The following is a 20,093-nucleotide window of genomic DNA, read 5'->3' on the forward strand; positions in this document are numbered from 1 at the left end:
GCCACCTACTATAACAATGGTTCATTAATAGGGCCATAATTTTTTTTCCCGCCCTGTATAAACATTCTAGGAAAAAAACATAATATAACATTCAATTCTACACAAAAAAGGTATTCTTGTTTCAAATCAAAAAAGTACACCGTTTTCAAAATAAACGTATTTTTTACAGACGTGCATAAAATAAAAAATTTTTACAAAAACTTATGTAAATTCAAACATTATTCAAAAGGTCTTAAATAAAAGTGAATATTAAATGTATTAGTAGTAGATAATTTTTGCAAACAAAATGCATATGATTGAAACAATTATTTTTAATAAACCCAGTAACAAATTTTAAAAAAATCAGAAATTAAATTAAACAATGAAGTGAATATAAAACAATTAACAAAGTGAACAATTCAAAACCAAACGAAAAAAAATTACAATAAGTGTTCAAAATGTGCACCATTAGATAAACTACATAATCTAAATCTTTTGTGTAAGTTTTGTCTTATTTTAAATAATGAGTTTCTTTGGGCCCTAATTACGTTAACTCCCTCTACAATATTTTACCATAACTCTTGACGGTTATTTTTTTTTTTTTTTATAAACAAGTGACTTTAGGTAGCCCCACAAGTGAAAGTCTAGAGGATTTAGTTCGGGACTGCGTGCTGGCCATGGGTATACACTACCTCTACCAATCCACCTTTGAGGATAAATTTCATCTAGATAATTTCTAACTTCTAGGCTATAATGTGGTGGTGCACCATCATGCATGTACCAAGAGTTCCGTCTCAAATTTAGAGGTATCTCTTCTAAAAGAGTTGGTAAATCTTTTCTCAAAAAATTTAGATACGTTACTCCGTTAAGCCTAGTTGGTAATTCGAATGGTCCTACAATACAATCCCCAAATATGCCACACCAGATATTTATGGAAAACTCGTGTTGAAAATAATGTTCTTGAAATGCATGAGGATTTTCTGTCGCGTAGGTATGGCTATTGCGCCAGTTAAATACACCCCTTCTAGTAAATGTGGCTTCATCGGTAAATAAAATTTTTATTAGAAAACATTGGATCGTCTAAATGCCGCCCTATCATAAACTGACTAAATCGGAGCCTTGCTGGAAAATCCTGTGGTAAAAGATTCTGTACTGGAGTAAAACGATACGGATACAGCTTTTCTGTCCATATTATTCTTGACACCGTAGATTTGCCTATACCAGTGGCCGCAGAAACAAGCCTTGTACTGGTTTCTGGATCTTCTACAACACGCACAACAATTTTATCCTCCATATCCGCATCAATTACTCTCGGTCTTCCAGCATTCCTGTTTTTGGGATGAAATGACCCTGTTTCGCCTAATCTGTCGAACAATGATCTAATAGTTTTATGGTTTGGTTGCCTTCTATTGGGATAAAGTTCGAAATAGAGTTCAGCTGCTTTACGAGAACAAAAATTTTCCTGGGCATACAAACAGATCATATCGCGCATTTCTACATTAGAAAATTCACTTTGACGTGGCATTTTTCCTTTATCTTAAGTTTATAAAATATATCTTAGGTTTATAAAAAACTTAAAATAGCACTTTGACAAATAATGACTCGCACTGCACTTTGACAACTAATAATAAATAAATTCGTAGTTACCTTTGACAACTAATAATAAATAAATTCGTGGTTACGTCTTGACGTTGTCATTAAGTTCAAAGCATACTTGTTTTGCAAAAAATTAAATATAGACATGCATCATTAACAAAATACGTTTATTTCGAAAACGGTGTACTTTTTTTATGTGAAAGAAGACTAGGTACCTTTTTTGTGTAGAATTGGATGTTAGTTCATGTTTTTGAAGTTATACTTCTTTAGGTGCAATTGGGAAAAATGTTGAGAGTGAATTTTTATAAAAATGTGATAGTTGCTAAATCTTTGAATTTACGTATGTATCAGTGCAAATAAAGTGTGAAAAAAATATATTTTATAATTTTTGTGTCTTTGAATTTGTCTTCGTCGGATATAGGATAATAGATATTGAAATATCATGATAAGAAGATTAAAAGGCAATCTTAATATTATTTGTAGATATAATCTGTCAAAATAATTCACTTTAGTATGAATTTTACGGCCATAGCAAACTGGCTACACCAGTTGTCGCTCGAAAACGGGAGTCAAGCTGTGTCTACCGGGGTCATACTTTGGATGGGTGACCGCTTAGGAACATAACATGTCATGTTATTGCCTTGCTTACTTTTTTTTATTTTCGGTATTATTTAAGAAAATTTTTAGGAAACGTGTAAGTATTAAAATTACTTTAATATTTAACTAAAACACAAATAAACTGTTTAAAATATATTAATTTCGTTGAAGTCATATAATAGAAGTATAACTTCTTACCTGCGTACAAAGTACACACATATTCTTTTTTAATAATAGACTCGCACTGCACTTTGACAACAAATAGTAAACAAATTAGTACTTACGCCTTGACTTTGCCATTAAGTTCACAGCATACCTAGGTACCTGCTTGTTTTGCGAAAAACAAAATACGTTTATTTCGAAAACGGTGTACTTTTTTCATTTGAAACAAGAATACCTTTTTTGTGTAGAATTGAATGTTATTTTATTTTTTTTTCCTAGAATGTTTATACAGGGCGGACAAAAAAATTATGACCCCATTAATGAACCAATGTTACAGTAGGTGGCGCCACCTAGTGTCAATGGTAAAACTAATATCATTTTCTTATTAAGCATACTAAATAATAGCAAGATACCAAATTTCACTTAAATCGGTTGAATAGTTTTCAATATATCCATAAAAATAATATAAAAAAATATTAATGAATCTCCCTGTAGAACGAAAACTAGCAACATTTTTCCTAAGGAATTTGAGCTCAAACGCTTTATTTTGATGTCAGCTATCACCCATTAGCTAATGTCCAATTAATTATGGGACACCCTGTATAATGTTACGTAAAAATATGAGTCATAGTTTTAACCTTTAAAACATGTTTTTATTCACTAATAATTCTGTTTTATTGTAGAAATTTTGGCGAAGGATCGAGATTCAAATTATGGTGAATCATCCAACTAGATGCTTCTCGATTTTTCGATGCAAGACAATGCGATCTTTCGATGCTGTTCTAGTATATCAGGATTTCGTATATAAATACAACATTTTTATATGGAGGGCCAGTTAATTCTCAAGACCCGCGCTCGCGAATTTGTTACGTACGGATATAATAAATTATTGTCAGATAAGTTAATATAAATAAAGAAATAAATTAAATCCGTAAGTGTTATAAATATTGAACCTTTTAATAAATCCACAACAAATGGTGTCAGAACAGTGGATTACTTAAGATAAATTGCGAAAATAAATTACAAGTGAATATAAAATAAATTGTGAAAATGGCTACGATTTATGAGCTGACAGTGACTAATTTAAGAAGACATCTTGAAGACAGAGAATTAGCTTCTACCGGAAAAAAGGCTGAGTTAGTCCAACGACTAAAGAACGCTTTACTAGAAGAAGGACTAGATCCAGAGACCTATATATTTGAAGATGCTGTCCTCTCGTCGATTTCGAAAGTTTCCGGCGACATCGCATCATTGGAGAACAAAGTTTCTGGCGATATTTCGAAAGTTTCTGGTGACATCGCATCATTAGAGAACAAAGTTTCTGACGATATTTCGAAAGTTTCTTCTGATGTAGCCAAAGTTTCTGGTGATGTAGCCAAAGTTTCCGGCGACATCGCTTCGTTGGAAGACAAAGTTTCTAACGAGATTTCTTCGCTGGAAAGCAAAGTCTCTGCTAACATCTCTTCGGAAATCTCTAAAGTCACTTCTGAGATGTCTGCCCTCGACGACAGAATATCTTCGTTAAAAAATCAAGTTGCTGCCGATATGTTGGCCTTCGAAGAAAAGATGAAAGAAATGGAAAGGAAGATGGAGGAAACAGGGACAGCAGAGAGAGGTAACAATCCGATTACAGTGGAGATAAAAGAAGACGAGACGAAATGTAAGTTGGAGACACGGCCGAAATTTGAAGGAAGTGGAGGTTCTATTCATGTTAAAGTCCCAACTTTCGATGGAAAATCGTCATGGAACAACTACATGAAACAGTTCGAATCAGCCGCAAGAGCAAATGGATGGTCTGAAAAAGAAAAGGCGGTAAACCTGACTATCGCTCTTCGAGGAGATGCCTTAGATGTGCTTCAGACCATAGCCGTAGAGGAGACCGATGATTTCGAACAACTGAAGAAGAGGTTAAATATGCGATATGGCCACGAACATTTGGAGCATGTATATCAGTCGCAGCTTCAAAAATCGTAGACAGAAGAAAGATGAGGCTCTTCAAGAATATGAGGTAGATATTGCCAGATTAGTACGATATGCTTATCCAACAGCTCCCGAAGACATGATGGAAAAATTGGCCGTTCAAACGTTTATTGATGGTCTTCGTGATCATGAAATGCAGAGAACACTACGATTAGCTCGTCACAAGACGCTGGTTGATGTCTTATCCGCCGCCCTCGAATACGAGTCAGCTACGCAGGCCTCTGGCGGGTACAGTAAAGTTAGGACTGTAAAAGAGGAAGGAGATGAAGATAAACTTGACCAGCTCGTTAATATGATAAAAAGCATGACATACAAGAAAACGAAGACCATCAGATGCTGGAATTGTGGCGAAATAGGACACGTACGAAGCTCCTGTAAGCACCCTAGGTACGACGCAAATCAAGAAACTCACCATCAGGAAAACTAGAACGGGTCAGCCTTAGGGGGGCAGCCTCGACCCAGAACTTTTCCAAAGACCCTCTCATACTAATAGCTTCTTTGAAATGTCGTGAAGATAGTGTATATGTAGATGGAGAAATAAATGGTAAAAGACATACGTTGTTGGTGGATACCGGAGCGACCAGAACCATTATACGTCCAACAGTTATAAACAGCCGTAAGAAACTGTTACCAACGAGGTTGCGACTTCGGACCGCTACAGGTGAAAATGCCAACATTCATGGAGAAATCCAGGTACAATTGGGAATTGGAGCAGAAAAGTTTGTCCATACTGTTATAGTTGCTGACATCGAAGAGGATGTTATATTAGGAATGGACGTAATGAATATGCATGGATTCCAATTGGATTTTAAGAATAAAGTAATCAAAGTTGGCAGCGAGGAGGTATTTCTCCATCCACATAATGACAACACTGTGCAAGCAGCCATTACAGAAGATACAGTCGTGCCTGCGAGAAGCGAAACGATCATAGTAGCGCGCCTACAGGGATTTGTGGACGAAGGGAGACCTGTTATGATGGAGCCTTGGAACCACGACGAGGAGGTTGGCCGTGGAATCATAATTGGAAAGGAATTGGTGACTTCGGCTAAGGAAATTCCTGTGAGACTTATCAATGTCAACGACTACCCAGTGACCATAAAGAAAGAGACAAAAGTAGGGACTTGTGTACCTGTGACATCCATAATCCGTCAGGCGACAACATCTGATAATTCCAACGACAAATTCGACCAAATGGTTGCAGTTGCAGGACAGTCTCTAAATCAGATGGAGAAAAGGAAATTAAGGGAATTTCTTCGGCAGTATCGTGATATTTTCGTACCGAAAGGAGGAAAGACGGGAAGAACTACGGTTGTTAAGCATAAAATTGATACTGGTAATGCTAAGCCAATTCGTCAACCAGCTCGACGATTACCACAGGCGAAAAGAGAGGAAGCTGAAACGATTGTTCAGGAAATGAAGAAAGACGGGGTGATAGAACCTTCTACGAGCCCATGGGTCTCTCCGGTGGTCCTGGTTAAGAAGAAAGACGGAACGACGAGGTTCTGTGTGGATTACCGTTTGCTGAACAACGTTACCAAGAAAGATAGTTATCCTCTGCCTCGGATCGATGACACATTGGACACATTGGCTGGAAGTAAATTATTTTCTACTTTAGATTTGAAGTCTGGATACTGGCAGGTAGAAATGGACCCAGTCGATAAAGAAAAGACAGCCTTCACCACAGGATCTGGATTGTGGCAATTCAACGTTATGCCATTTGGACTTTGTAATGCTCCTGCGACATTTGAGAGGCTTATGGAAAATGTGTTGAGAGGGTTATCTTGGAAAACATGCCTGGTTTATTTAGATGACATAATCGTCTTGGGGGAGACATTCGAAGATCATTTGAGGAATTTAGAAAACGTTTTTAATCGACTTAAAGCTGCCCAATTGATGCTAAACCCCAAGAAGTGCCAGCTATTTCAAGGTAAAGTCAATTATCTGGGTCATATAGTCAGTAAAGAAGGAGTGGCCGTGGATAAGGGAAAAATCGATTCCATTAAGGAATGGCCAAAACCAACTGACAAACATCAAGTGAGAAGTTTTCTTGGACTATGTACTTACTACCGAAGGTTTATTAAGAAGTTTGCAGATATCGCTAAGCCATTAACGCGACTTACAGAGGAAGCAAGAGAATACCGCTGGGATATAGACTGCCAAAATGCCTTTGAAACGTTGAAAAAGCATTTAATAACAGCACCAATTTTGGGGTATCCACTGCCAGAAGGAGAGTTCATCTTAGATACGGATGCAAGTAATGTGGGAATTGGAGGAGTGCTGTCTCAGATTCAAGGAGGACAGGAACGAGTCCTCGGATATTTTAGTAAAGTTCTTTCAAAACCTGAGCGGAATTATTGCGTCACGAGAAGAGAACTTCTAGCAGTAGTTAAATCAGTAGAGCACTTCTATCAATACATCTATGGCAGAAAGTTTCTAATCCGAACCGACCATGCCGCCCTTAAGTGGTTGATGCAGTTTAAGAATCCAGAGGGTCAGATAGCCAGGTGGATCGAACGACTCCAAGAATACGATTTTAAGATTGAGCACCGAGCCGGAGTTAGCCACAGAAACGCTGATTCTCTTTCCAGAAGGCCATGCCCAGCAGAGTGTTCCCACTGCAACAAAACGGAATCCAAGGAAGCAGCAGTGCTAAGAACGACGATTGTCAACGACGACTGGACGCCTACTAAGATAAGGGAAGAACAAGAGAGAGATCCAGTTATACAGAAAATCCGAAAATGGAAAGAGGAAAACCGTCGACCACCTTGGCAGGAAATATCAAACCTATGCTCAGTAGTTAAGACGTATTGGGCCCGGTGGGACTCATTTATCATCGAAGATGGCTTGCTCAAACGAGTCCTGGAAAATGATGACGGTTCAGAGAAGAGAAGACAGTTGGTGATCCCAAAGAGCAGAATAGCCGAAGTACTTCGTCAGTTACACGACAGTCCATCGGGAGGGCATTTTGGTGTAAGGAAAACCCTTCAGCGAATTCGGGAACGGTTTTATTGGATGAACAGTTCCGACGATGTAAAAGACTGGTGTAAGAAATGTACTATTTGTGCCATGAGTAACGGGCCTTACCGAAAAAGGAGAGCTCCTATGAGACAATATAATGTTGGAAGCCCGTTTGAAAGAATAGCTTTGGACATCGCTGGGCCATTTCCAGAAAGTGAAAATGGAGGCAAGTACATGCTGGTAGTAATGGATTACTTTACTAAGTGGGTCGAGATTTACGCACTTCCCGACCAGAAGGCCGCCACCGTTGCAGATAAGTTGATCCAAGAATATATCAGCCGATTTGGAGTGCCTTTGGAGATACATAGTGACCAAGGCAGGAACTTCGAAAGCGATCTATTCCAAGGAATATGTGATAGACTAGGCATGAAGAAAACAAGAACTACAGCATATCATCCGCAATCTGATGGTATGGTAGAACGCATGAATAGGACAGTTGGCAAATACTTGACAAAGATGGTGTCCGATCATCAGCGAGACTGGGACCAATACCTTCCGTTCTTCACAATGGCCTACAGATCTGCTGTTAACGAATCAACAGGCCAGACACCAGCCAAAGTCCTATTCGGACGCGAAATGCGACTACCTTGTGATCTAGAGTTTGGGTGTCGACCTGGAGAAGATGTAGCAGGTGAGGATTATGTGATCGAATTACGAAGAAGAATGGACGATGTACATGAGTTGGTCCGTTCCCACCTTCAGATCACTAGCGACCGAATGAAGAAACGGTACGATACACAAGCCGAAAAGGGTTGCTTTAAGAAGAACGACAAAGTATGGCTGTATAATCCCAAGAAGCGAAAAGGTTGTTCTCCCAAATTGCAGCAGTTTTGGGAAGGTCCATACCTCATCATGGAGAAGATCAACGATGTCATCTACCGAATAAGCAAGATTCCGAGGGGAAAGCCGATGATAGTACACCATAACCGGCTGGCGTCTTTCGAAGGTGACCACGACGTAGATGAAGAAGTGGAAGTAAACCAAGTACAAGATGTGTCTGACCTCACGTTTGAGGAATTCATGGGTGCCTATGGAGGTACCGGTAAAGCGAGAAATGGTGTTACCACTGAAGAAAAGCAAGATCTACTCGCGCTCCCCGATGACTACTCGCTGGCCCTTACCATCCCGGCCAGTATCAAAGACGCACCAGGGTTGGCATCCGTCTTTCGAAGGAAGTTTGGTCGAGTTGCAGAACTTCAATGCCAAGTGCCAGCTCCCGGTAAAACCTTGAAACTCCAAGATGCATCACGTTACCTTTTCTACCTGGTAACAAAAGACACTGCCCGTGACCAACCTACCTACCGAGATGTATGGGAAGCCTTACTTCAATTGAGAGAGCACGTACTGGAGTCCGACGTGCAAAAGTTAGCCATGCCAAAGTTGGAGTGCCGCCAATTAGATTGGAGGGTTATCCGAAATATGGTGGAAGAGATCTTTAAAGACACCGAAGTCCAGGTGTTAGTCTGTTGCAATCCGCATAGTTACTGGTGCGGAGAGAAAACCGTCCCTTGTCATTTTTATACAACTGGAAGTTGTAAAAGAGGGTCCAGTTGCCGATACCAGCATACCGTTCCAGTTCTAGTCCCAACAAGGTTCCAGGAGGAACCATCTTTTGAGAGGGGGGCAATGTTACGTAAAAATATGAGTCATAGTTTTAACCTTTAAAACATGTTTTTATTCACTAATAATTCTGTTTTATTGTAGAAATTTTGGCCAAGGATCGAGATTCAAATTATGGTGAATCATCCAACTAGATGCTTCTCGATTTTTCGATGCAAGACAATGCGATCTTTCGATGCTGTTCTAGTATATCAGGATTTCGTATATAAATACAACATTTTTATATGGAGGGCCAGTTAATTCTCAAGACCCGCGCTCGCGAATTTGTTACGTACGGATATAATAAATTATTGTCAGATAAGTTAATATAAATAAAGAAATAAATTAAATCCGTAAGTGTTATAAATATTGAACCTTTTAATAAATCCACAACAATAACATGAATCATTTTTCAATATATTGCATATCGCTAAACTATATTGCAAAGGCATAACATTATACGTCACAAGAAATTAAACAAAAATCATGAAAACATGTTTGTTAATAAATTCATTCTAAGAATACAATATATTATATTCAGTAGGTCCTATCAATAAAATAAGAAAACTTGTTGAGCAGCGGTGATTGACACAACAGAGCAGTAAAATGTTATACATAAAGATTTTGTAATAGATATATTCGCTTACTTGGTCCACTAGTAATAAACTTATCAGAATTAAAAGGGAAAACGGTCATTATACATGGTCTTATCCTTTATCATCGATTCCTATATTTTCCTCTAGTACGTCCCTATGAACGATTTTTTAATATATCTGCAAATCATTATCATAATTTGCTTCTAGGTCTGATTGTACATCTCGTAGACGTTCAGAATCTGCAAATACAACTTCCGCAAATTATCGAGCTTTGACCTTTGTCTTGGTCACCTAAATCCTCATCCGTAAGGAAATTTGATTCAGATGGCTCAAAAAAATGTCTGTTGCATCATCTTTTTCATATGCCAAATCTAAAGCATTTTTACATAAATCGGATGTCCATTATCAAACATTTTTTACTATAACACGATATTTTAACTTCCTTCACTTTAGAAAACTAATAAAACACTGATGGGTATTCATCAACACGGGTTTAGACAAGTCTAAATAAAGTATTTATGCAGTGAACCTAACGTTGTTGCTTATTTTATTGTGTAAAACGATACCTTTACAACTGGGTCTATATGGTGGCTGTAGGCGCTAATGGGTTAATCCGTGCCTTCTATAAATTTGCAAGGCCAAACAGACGATGCTAAAGATGTAATAGAAATATGGAGGATCTAAAAATTGCATCCCACAACATATCTCCTCATCTCACAATCATACAAAAAATGATTGTATATTCCCATATTTGGTAAAAAAATCTATACGGGAAGGAGAATAAATTATTAATACCAGATTTTTTTTTGTTTTCAGATGGAATTTCTACTAGAAAAATCAAAATTGTGTAAAAATATGACGACTTTTTGATTTTATAATATATAAGTCGTAAGAAGATCCGCTACTATCAGGTATTACACATTTTCTTAAAACATGAATTAGTTTCATTTCGCGCCTGTATAAAAGACTACAGCATAAATCATCATCATCATCATTGGTGCTGCAGCCATATAGTAGAGCCTCAACTTTCCCAAGTCTACCTCGCCAGTTTGCTTTACCTATTTTTTTAGCATAATCATCTATACCAACAGTCCATCTAAGTTTTGGCATACCTCTTCGCCTACTTCCTTCCCACTAGCTGTGACACATAAATTCGTCTAGGCTTGTTCTGCTGTGATCTTGATAGACGTCCTGCCTAAATTCAGTTTTTGTCAAATTAGTTTTATATTCAAGTACGAACAACTAAATTTGATAATTATAAAACTAGGAAGCAAATCTTAGAGCTCCATTTTTTTGGGGACCGATTCCGTTTTTATTGTACACAGTTAATATATATTTTATTATCAGCAATGTTTCTTTTTTCGCGGATGACACTAAATTAAATACAAATGATATGTGTGATAACAATCAACTCCAACATGATCAGAAGAAAGTGTCCGAATGGATAGAAGCGTGGCTTTTTTCTCTAAATACATCCATTGTGCAGTGTTACAGCTAGGTAAAAATATTTAAGAGAAGTAATCTCCTCTTAAAAAAAAGGACCTGGTATATATGATTACATACAGTATAAATAAAAGTTTATGGTCGGTATGGTAGAATTTAACAGGATATCTAACACATATATAAAATCATATTTTCAGCGAATAGACAAAGAAAACAATCATATTTGACTGATTGAATTGATTTAAAAAATTGGCGAGTGGTGCGGTTATATGGCCATTCAAAACTGGATGATGATATTAAAAATGAAATATAAATTGTAACCCAATTTTGAATAAAACAAGATAATTTTGGCAACATCGCCATTCGTCGAGACAAGACAGGCCGACAGCTATGCTATGATATGTATTTCTTTTTGGAGGTAACTTTGTAAGTGTGAAGATAAGAAATAAATATGCCGACTGTTTATACAACAGAAGAACTAAAATTTATTTATTATGGCTTTTGAAAATAGGCCAATACCTATAGAAAAAACTGCATTAGAAATTATTCATCAATTTGAAAAGTTTGGCTGTACTAATGGCAGATGTAAAAAATGTTGCCCATGAGAGCAACCTCGCGAAAAGAAAATTTCTCAAGAACGAGATGGCTGAAGCGACGCCGTGTTCAAGTAAAGAAATTGCCGATGAAGTTGATTTGAATGCAAAAACAGTGAGGCATATTTTGAAAAGAAACAACTACCATTGTTATAAAGTGCAGACAACTTAAGAAATATTTCCTGATGAAAAATTTAAACGGATGCAATTTTGTAAAATTATGATGGAGAGATGTCATGCAAATAATAATTTTTTAAAAAATATTTTGTTTACAGATGAGTCCTCCTTCACAATTCACAAGAATCATAATCCATCTGCAGTACGTTATTGGTCTCAGGAGAATAAGCATTTAAGTGTATCTGTGCGTACGCAGTATCCACAAAAATTGAATGTTCGAACTGGAATTTTGGGAGACCATATTATTGGTCCTTTTTTCATTGAAGGCAATTTAAACGCAGTCAAATATCTCCAATTACTGCAAAATCAAGTTATTCCTTCACTTCACCGTCTCCAAATTAACTTCAACGAAATTTGGTTTCAACAAGACGGCTGTCCTGCACATAATGCAAAAGCCGTCAGAAACTATTTAACGTTAATTTTTGCTGAACGTGTCATTAGTACAGGCGGTACAATAAAATGGCCCCCTCGGTTACCCGACTTAGCTCCTCTAGATTTTTATTTTTGGGGAATGCTAAAAACAAAATTGTACAGGCATGAGTTCGAGCGAGCCGCCAACTTAAAGGAACTGAAGGAAAAGATAATCTAACTTAGCCAAAATATATCGGCAGATGACCTCAATGCCATGAGAAATGCTTTGTATCATAGATTTGGTTAATGTTCGTTACAATTTGGTGGTCTGTTTGAACATTTAATTACCTAAGAATTTGGCTTAGAATTTCAATTGTTTGGAGTTATTTTTAATTTAAACAGTAGTGTTGGAATTATTTTTTATTTGATTTCATATATATATATATATATATATATATATACCCGGTATTTAGGCGGCACACGCCCTTCCGGTAGGGATCTATGGAGGAGTATCACCAAGCCGCAAGCCCTTATCTCTTGCCGTACTGCTCCACCATAGGCCGATCAGATACCAGCATATTCTAGACTAAGCCGCAGATTCATTTAGAATTTTAAACTGCTGCGTTAGCCTTTTTGTTTTCTGTACACCGAGCTGGGGATTGAACTGACATCTCTCGCAGTGAAGCGAAGGAGAAGCCAGCCGCCCAGCCCGCTTGGCTATCCGATCGACATATTTATGATTTCATTTTTATAGAAAAAATTTTATACTAATTTTATTTTTTTTTTTTGTTTCATTTTTATAGAACTAATTTTGATTTTCACACCTACTACCTCCAAAAAATCTAAACGAAAATATAGTTTCAAAGATATTATTTGGAAAATACCAAATATCTTATTTTTAATTAAAAGACGTAATTTTTCGTCCAGTTTAAATTTAATACAATACACCTGCTCCTTCCTAATGCTTTACTAGTACTGACTGTATTCGTGTTTATTTATTATGCTTTATGAAAGAACGACCCACTATAAACCGTGATATACACATGAAATATCACAGAACTAGTTATGTTCTGTAGAGATGAGCTTTGAATCACCAAACTGTTTTATTCAACCGTTTATTTGTCGTTAACGAGTCTACGGTTTCTCACTGGGAAGCCAACTAGTTGATGTTGTTCTGAAGCTATTTTCTTATGGTATTTTAAAGTAATTACTATTTAAATGGAAATAAGCTACAATTAAAGGTTAAAGTAAGTTTACTGACGTTTCAATTTCCACTTTGGAAATCGTTCTCAAAATACAAACATTAGTAAATTAAACAAATTTTGTTTTTTTGTTACTTGGTGAAAAATTAATCTTCTTTCAATATTATTAGTTGATCTGGTTACCCATATTGAAAGAGAAAGTTAATAAGAGGAAAATAACAGTATTAGTAAGTCAATAACATATAGAGGATACATAATCTATGTTTTTTAAATAACAAACATACAAAATCAGAATTTGGTGTTTATTGGAGGTAAACTAAATGCACGACCAAAAACTTACCATGTCAGGATAGTATTATGAGGTTTTTTTCCTGGTTTTCCCTCATAATTTACTATGGAATCACTAACAGGAGAATTTTACTGTCATCATGACATATGTTTGTCTTTTGACTAGACGAATTACATGCTATGATTTTTCTGACGGATATTCTCAAGTTAAAGTTGATTTTATGTAATCGAATGAACTATCTTATAAGTAAAGTCGTCCCAGGAGCGCAACTCAACAATATTGGCAATATCATTTTAAAGTCGTCTACTTTAAAATGTATAATGTAAGTCTGAATTATTAATATAAATGAGTCAGATAAAATTAAATTGTCAACTTCTGGTTAAGCTCCATTGATGCTCCATTTGCTAGTCTTCTTCTCCCGCTGTAGCTATCTAGAGAGTCCTTGTATATCTGAGCTATTCTATCCCCGACATAATTTTTAGTATTTCCTGTGTCGATGAGCGCTCTGTATGTTCTTTGCCCTATTTTTAGTGATGCGAACAGTCGAATGTCATTGCTTGCTGGCTGTGTAACGGCGAAAACGAATGGAGTCGAATCTTGTTTTACAGACTGGGACGACTCCTTGTTTCTCCAGTCTGTAATTCGTTTCCCTGACGCCTGAAACAGCAGTCGCTGCTATAAACTCCTTCTCTGCCGCAACGCGAACAAAACTTTATCCATGGGTTTTTGCAGTTTTTACGGCTGTGACCTGATATCTTGCATCTAAAGCATGCCGTTTTCGCATCGTACTCTGCTTGGTCCGTGCGTCTCCGGTTTCCACGGCAAATCTGATTTGCTCGGGTCTTTTCGTCTTCTAGAGCTTCGTATTCTTGGGCTAAATCCTGTAATTCGGCTAAGTTTCCGAAATCCCGGCGGCGAGCATAAAGCTTATATTCTGGTAACAAATTTTTGTATATCCTTTCGAGTTCTTGGTTTTTGGAAAAAGATCCTTCTCGTCTGATTAATGTTTGAATCTCCGTGATATATCTATCTACTGGTTCGTTCTGTCTCTGTTTTCTGTTTCGGATTTCCTCTTCTAGTTGTAGCAAATATCCCCTGGGATAGAAAGCTTTTTTAAAATCTTCGCTGAAATCTGTCCATGACTTCCAATTTTTGTTATTGTTTCTGTACCATAACAAAGCGTGGTCCTCTAATAATTCTGGTAATGCTCTTAGTAGATCTTGTTTATCGATCTCGTAGGCCAAGCTTAATTCGTCTATCCTCTCTAAGAATTCTATTGCATCCGAATGTTTCTTGTCGAAGTGTGTGTTCCACTTTCGTACTTGATTTAGCAATTCTGGTTGCCCCATTTGTTTCGTTATTGTTAATTCCTGTAATTGTCTTCGGATGCCCGAAATTTCCTGGGTCGGTGTGTCGGATTCTGTTCCCTTGGATGTTTTTTCTTTTGGGATTGTTCCTGTAGCTTCCTCGCGATTTTTAAAATAGGTTCTGAGTCGTGCTCTCAATTCGTCGACGGTTCCCTTGGGATCTAAGCCGCATTTTTCGGCCTCGCTCTGCAATTCCTCTTTGCAAAGTCGATTTATCCACGACGTATCTGTTACTGAGTCTGTGTCTTTATCTGTCGGCGTGTTATTAATTTTTGCTCGGGCGCCAGTTTGTGATGGGTAGCTCTTTCGGGGCGACAGACTCAGTAAAACACAGGTTTGAAATAAAAATAAATCTATTAATTTAGTATATCTACAATAAATAAAAATAAAAAAGGAATTCTACGTTGTATACTTATACAATGAATAAAACTAAAACGAATTCTACGTCCCCGTCTGGATCCCGCGATGAACGAAGTCCTCGGCAAACGTATATAAAAGAAAAGAAATTAATTAGTACTAATAAGAAACGAAATGGGGAAAATCGATCGCGTACAGATTTATACTCGCTTTCGCTTCAATTCAGCGAAAGCTCCGAATACGCTCGCAAACAAAATATTTAGCTGTGCAGACCCATGGCAATGTTCAATACACAATACCGACGGGTTCCGCTTGGCTAAGGACAGAGTATGATCCTCAATACGGAAATCTCTCTGTCCCGGTTGGTTCTGTGCAGATCCACGGTAATGCTCAATACGCAATACCGATGGGTTCCGCTTGGTTAGGGACAGAGTATGATCCTCAATACTGAAATCTCTCTGTCCGGAATGGCTCGTAGATTCACTACACCGGCGAGTCAGGGAGCCTAGAGCGCTAGCTACAAGACTATCTAATTCCGCTATTCACACGCCTTAAATAGCCGTTCTGAATCCCACTTGGCCGTCACGTTGTAGAAGTGGATGCGCAAATATTGACACTCCCACGGTTCGAACTGTTAAACGATCAGAGCATCGTTACACGATGACAAATTTCTTTTGAATTTTGTTGGCTTCACACCTTTGCAGTAAATCGGCTTTTAAAAATATGTCATTGTGATTAATATTTTTTTTCTGTTAACCACGAATTTAATTCTTCTTTTATTCAGCCGCTTGAAGGAATTTTCTCTTCTACTTTTGAGGGATAGGATGCATTATCCAGCACTATAATGGATGGTCGCTCAAATTTTTTTTACAAATTCTCTTCAAACCATTCTTCAAAAATTTTTGCATCCATATTTCCGTGGTAATCATCTGTACTCCTTGTGGACGAAAAAATTAATCTTGCATTGGGAATAAAGCCCTCATCATTTCTGGCATGCAGTATGATAAATCTTTTACCATTACTGGAACGGCTAGAGGAACAGCATTTCGTGGTGCCATCTTGCCAGGATGATTTTGACATATTTCCTTTAGCGAAAATCCAAGTTTCGTCTAAAAATACAACTTGCCTTTGATTGTCACAGGTTTTATTGTTAATGTATTTTCTTAAAAAATGCCACCGTTTTGAAACAACATAAGAGAGTTCACACAATACTTGTCCTTTTATATCGAAAACCTAAATGTTTCAGAACTCTCGACAAACTGGTTAAACTAATATCACACAGTTCCTTGCCCTTATTTTTGCAACATAGCACTCTATGTTCTTTAGCTGTATACATATCATATATATTTTTAATTGCTAACTTAATTAACTGGGTCAAATCTAAAGTTTTCGGATGTCGACGATTTTTCTTATTTACTTTACTTATTTCATCCTGACTCATGCTGTTAATTCTCCGGAATGTCCTCTCTGAGATACCGCAAGCATCACATGTGCGTTTTTGAACTGCCATAATAGATGTCAATGGACCCATGTTATTTTTTTCCAAATTAAAATAACTTTCCACTTTCAGCACTAAACGCCGGTCTTCTGGAGATAACACTCTACGTTTCGACTATCTTTTATTTTCTTCCAAATTGCTCAGTTTACTTTATTTAAGCGCCGCTATGAATAAAACTACTACAACTTGAAAAGAATGAGGAGACCTACAACAGACAAAGCAATCGAACACAAACAGCCGATACTATATCGTATAACACCCATATTGCAAAAACTGTTCGCATGTTTTAATAACATTTTTGCCGATTGACCATTTTACTAATGTTATTAGTATAAAAGGTTAGTATATATACTAAGATATTAAATAATACCAGATCATTTAATTTTGAACCATCAACAAAAATTTAATAAGTAAATGATGACAAGTATTTGCTGGTAATACGATCTTTATAGATATCGTCGCCGTTGTATATATTTCTTTGTCGATAACAGTCTTTATACAGGGTGTCCCATAATTAATTGGACATTGACTAATGGGTGATAGCTGACATCAAAATAAAGCGTTTGAGCTCAAATTGCTTAGGCAAAATGTTGCTAGTTTTCGTTCTACAGGGTGATTCATTAATATATTTTTAAATTATTTTTAGGGATATATTGAAAACTATTTAACCGATTTAAGTAAAATTTGGTATCTTCCTATTATTTAGTATGCTTAATATGAAAATGATATTAGTTTTACCGATGACACTAGGTGGCGCCACCTACTATAACAATGGTTCATTAATAGGGCCATAATTTTTTTTCCCGCCCTGTATAAACATTCTAGGAAAAAAACATAATATAACATTCAATTCTACACAAAAAAGGTATTCTTGTTTCAAATCAAAAAAGTACACCGTTTTCAAAATAAACGTATTTTTTACAGACGTGCATAAAATAAAAAATTTTTACAAAAACTTATGTAAATTCAAACATTATTCAAAAGGTCTTAAATAAAAGTGAATATTAAATGTATTAGTAGTAGATAATTTTTGCAAACAAAATGCATATGATTGAAACAATTATTTTTAATAAACCCAGTAACAAATTTTAAAAAAATCAGAAATTAAATTAAACAATGAAGTGAATATAAAACAATTAACAAAGTGAACAATTCAAAACCAAACGAAAAAAAATTACAATAAGTGTTCAAAATGTGCACCATTAGATAAACTACATAATCTAAATCTTTTGTGTAAGTTTTGTCTTATTTTAAATAATGAGTTTCTTTGGGCCCTAATTACGTTAACTCCCTCTACAATATTTTACCATAACTCTTGACGGTTATTTTTTTTTTTTTTTATAAACAAGTGACTTTAGGTAGCCCCACAAGTGAAAGTCTAGAGGATTTAGTTCGGGACTGCGTGCTGGCCATGGGTATACACTACCTCTACCAATCCACCTTTGAGGATAAATTTCATCTAGATAATTTCTAACTTCTAGGCTATAATGTGGTGGTGCACCATCATGCATGTACCAAGAGTTCCGTCTCAAATTTAGAGGTATCTCTTCTAAAAGAGTTGGTAAATCTTTTCTCAAAAAATTTAGATACGTTACTCCGTTAAGCCTAGTTGGTAATTCGAATGGTCCTACAATACAATCCCCAAATATGCCACACCAGATATTTATGGAAAACTCGTGTTGAAAATAATGTTCTTGAAATGCATGAGGATTTTCTGTCGCGTAGGTATGGCTATTGCGCCAGTTAAATACACCCCTTCTAGTAAATGTGGCTTCATCGGTAAATAAAATTTTTATTAGAAAACATTGGATCGTCTAAATGCCGCCCTATCATAAACTGACTAAATCGGAGCCTTGCTGGAAAATCCTGTGGTAAAAGATTCTGTACTGGAGTAAAACGATACGGATACAGCTTTTCTGTCCATATTATTCTTGACACCGTAGATTTGCCTATACCAGTGGCCGCAGAAACAAGCCTTGTACTGGTTTCTGGATCTTCTACAACACGCACAACAATTTTATCCTCCATATCCGCATCAATTACTCTCGGTCTTCCAGCATTCCTGTTTTTGGGATGAAATGACCCTGTTTCGCCTAATCTGTCGAACAATGATCTAATAGTTTTATGGTTTGGTTGCCTTCTATTGGGATAAAGTTCGAAATAGAGTTCAGCTGCTTTACGAGAACAAAAATTTTCCTGGGCATACAAACAGATCATATCGCGCATTTCTACATTAGAAAATTCACTTTGACGTGGCATTTTTCCTTTATCTTAAGTTTATAAAATATATCTTAGGTTTATAAAAAACTTAAAATAGCACTTTGACAAATAATGACTCGCACTGCACTTTGACAACTAATAATAAATAAATTCGTAGTTACCTTTGACAACTAATAATAAATAAATTCGTGGTTACGTCTTGACGTTGTCATTAAGTTCAAAGCATACTTGTTTTGCAAAAAATTAAATATAGACATGCATCATTAACAAAATACGTTTATTTCGAAAACGGTGTACTTTTTTTATGTGAAAGAAGACTAGGTACCTTTTTTGTGTAGAATTGGATGTTAGTTCATGTTTTTGAAGTTATACTTCTTTAGGTGCAATTGGGAAAAATGTTGAGAGTGAATTTTTATAAAAATGTGATAGTTGCTAAATCTTTGAATTTACGTATGTATCAGTGCAAATAAAGTGTGAAAAAAATATATTTTATAATTTTTGTGTCTTTGAATTTGTCTTCGTCGGATATAGGATAATAGATATTGAAATATCATGATAAGAAGATTAAAAGGCAATCTTAATATTATTTGTAGATATAATCTGTCAAAATAATTCACTTTAGTATGAATTTTACGGCCATAGCAAACTGGCTACACCAGTTGTCGCTCGAAAACGGGAGTCAAGCTGTGTCTACCGGGGTCATACTTTGGATGGGTGACCGCTTAGGAACATAACATGTCATGTTATTGCCTTGCTTACTTTTTTTTATTTTCGGTATTATTTAAGAAAATTTTTAGGAAACGTGTAAGTATTAAAATTACTTTAATATTTAACTAAAACACAAATAAACTGTTTAAAATATATTAATTTCGTTGAAGTCATATAATAGAAGTATAACTTCTTACCTGCGTACAAAGTACACACATATTCTTTTTTAATAATAGACTCGCACTGCACTTTGACAACAAATAGTAAACAAATTAGTACTTACGCCTTGACTTTGCCATTAAGTTCACAGCATACCTAGGTACCTGCTTGTTTTGCGAAAAACAAAATACGTTTATTTCGA

The sequence above is a fragment of the Diabrotica undecimpunctata genome, chromosome 1 (assembly GCF_040954645.1).
Source record: "Diabrotica undecimpunctata isolate CICGRU chromosome 1, icDiaUnde3, whole genome shotgun sequence".
NCBI classification, from domain to species: Eukaryota; Metazoa; Arthropoda; class Insecta; order Coleoptera; family Chrysomelidae; genus Diabrotica; species Diabrotica undecimpunctata.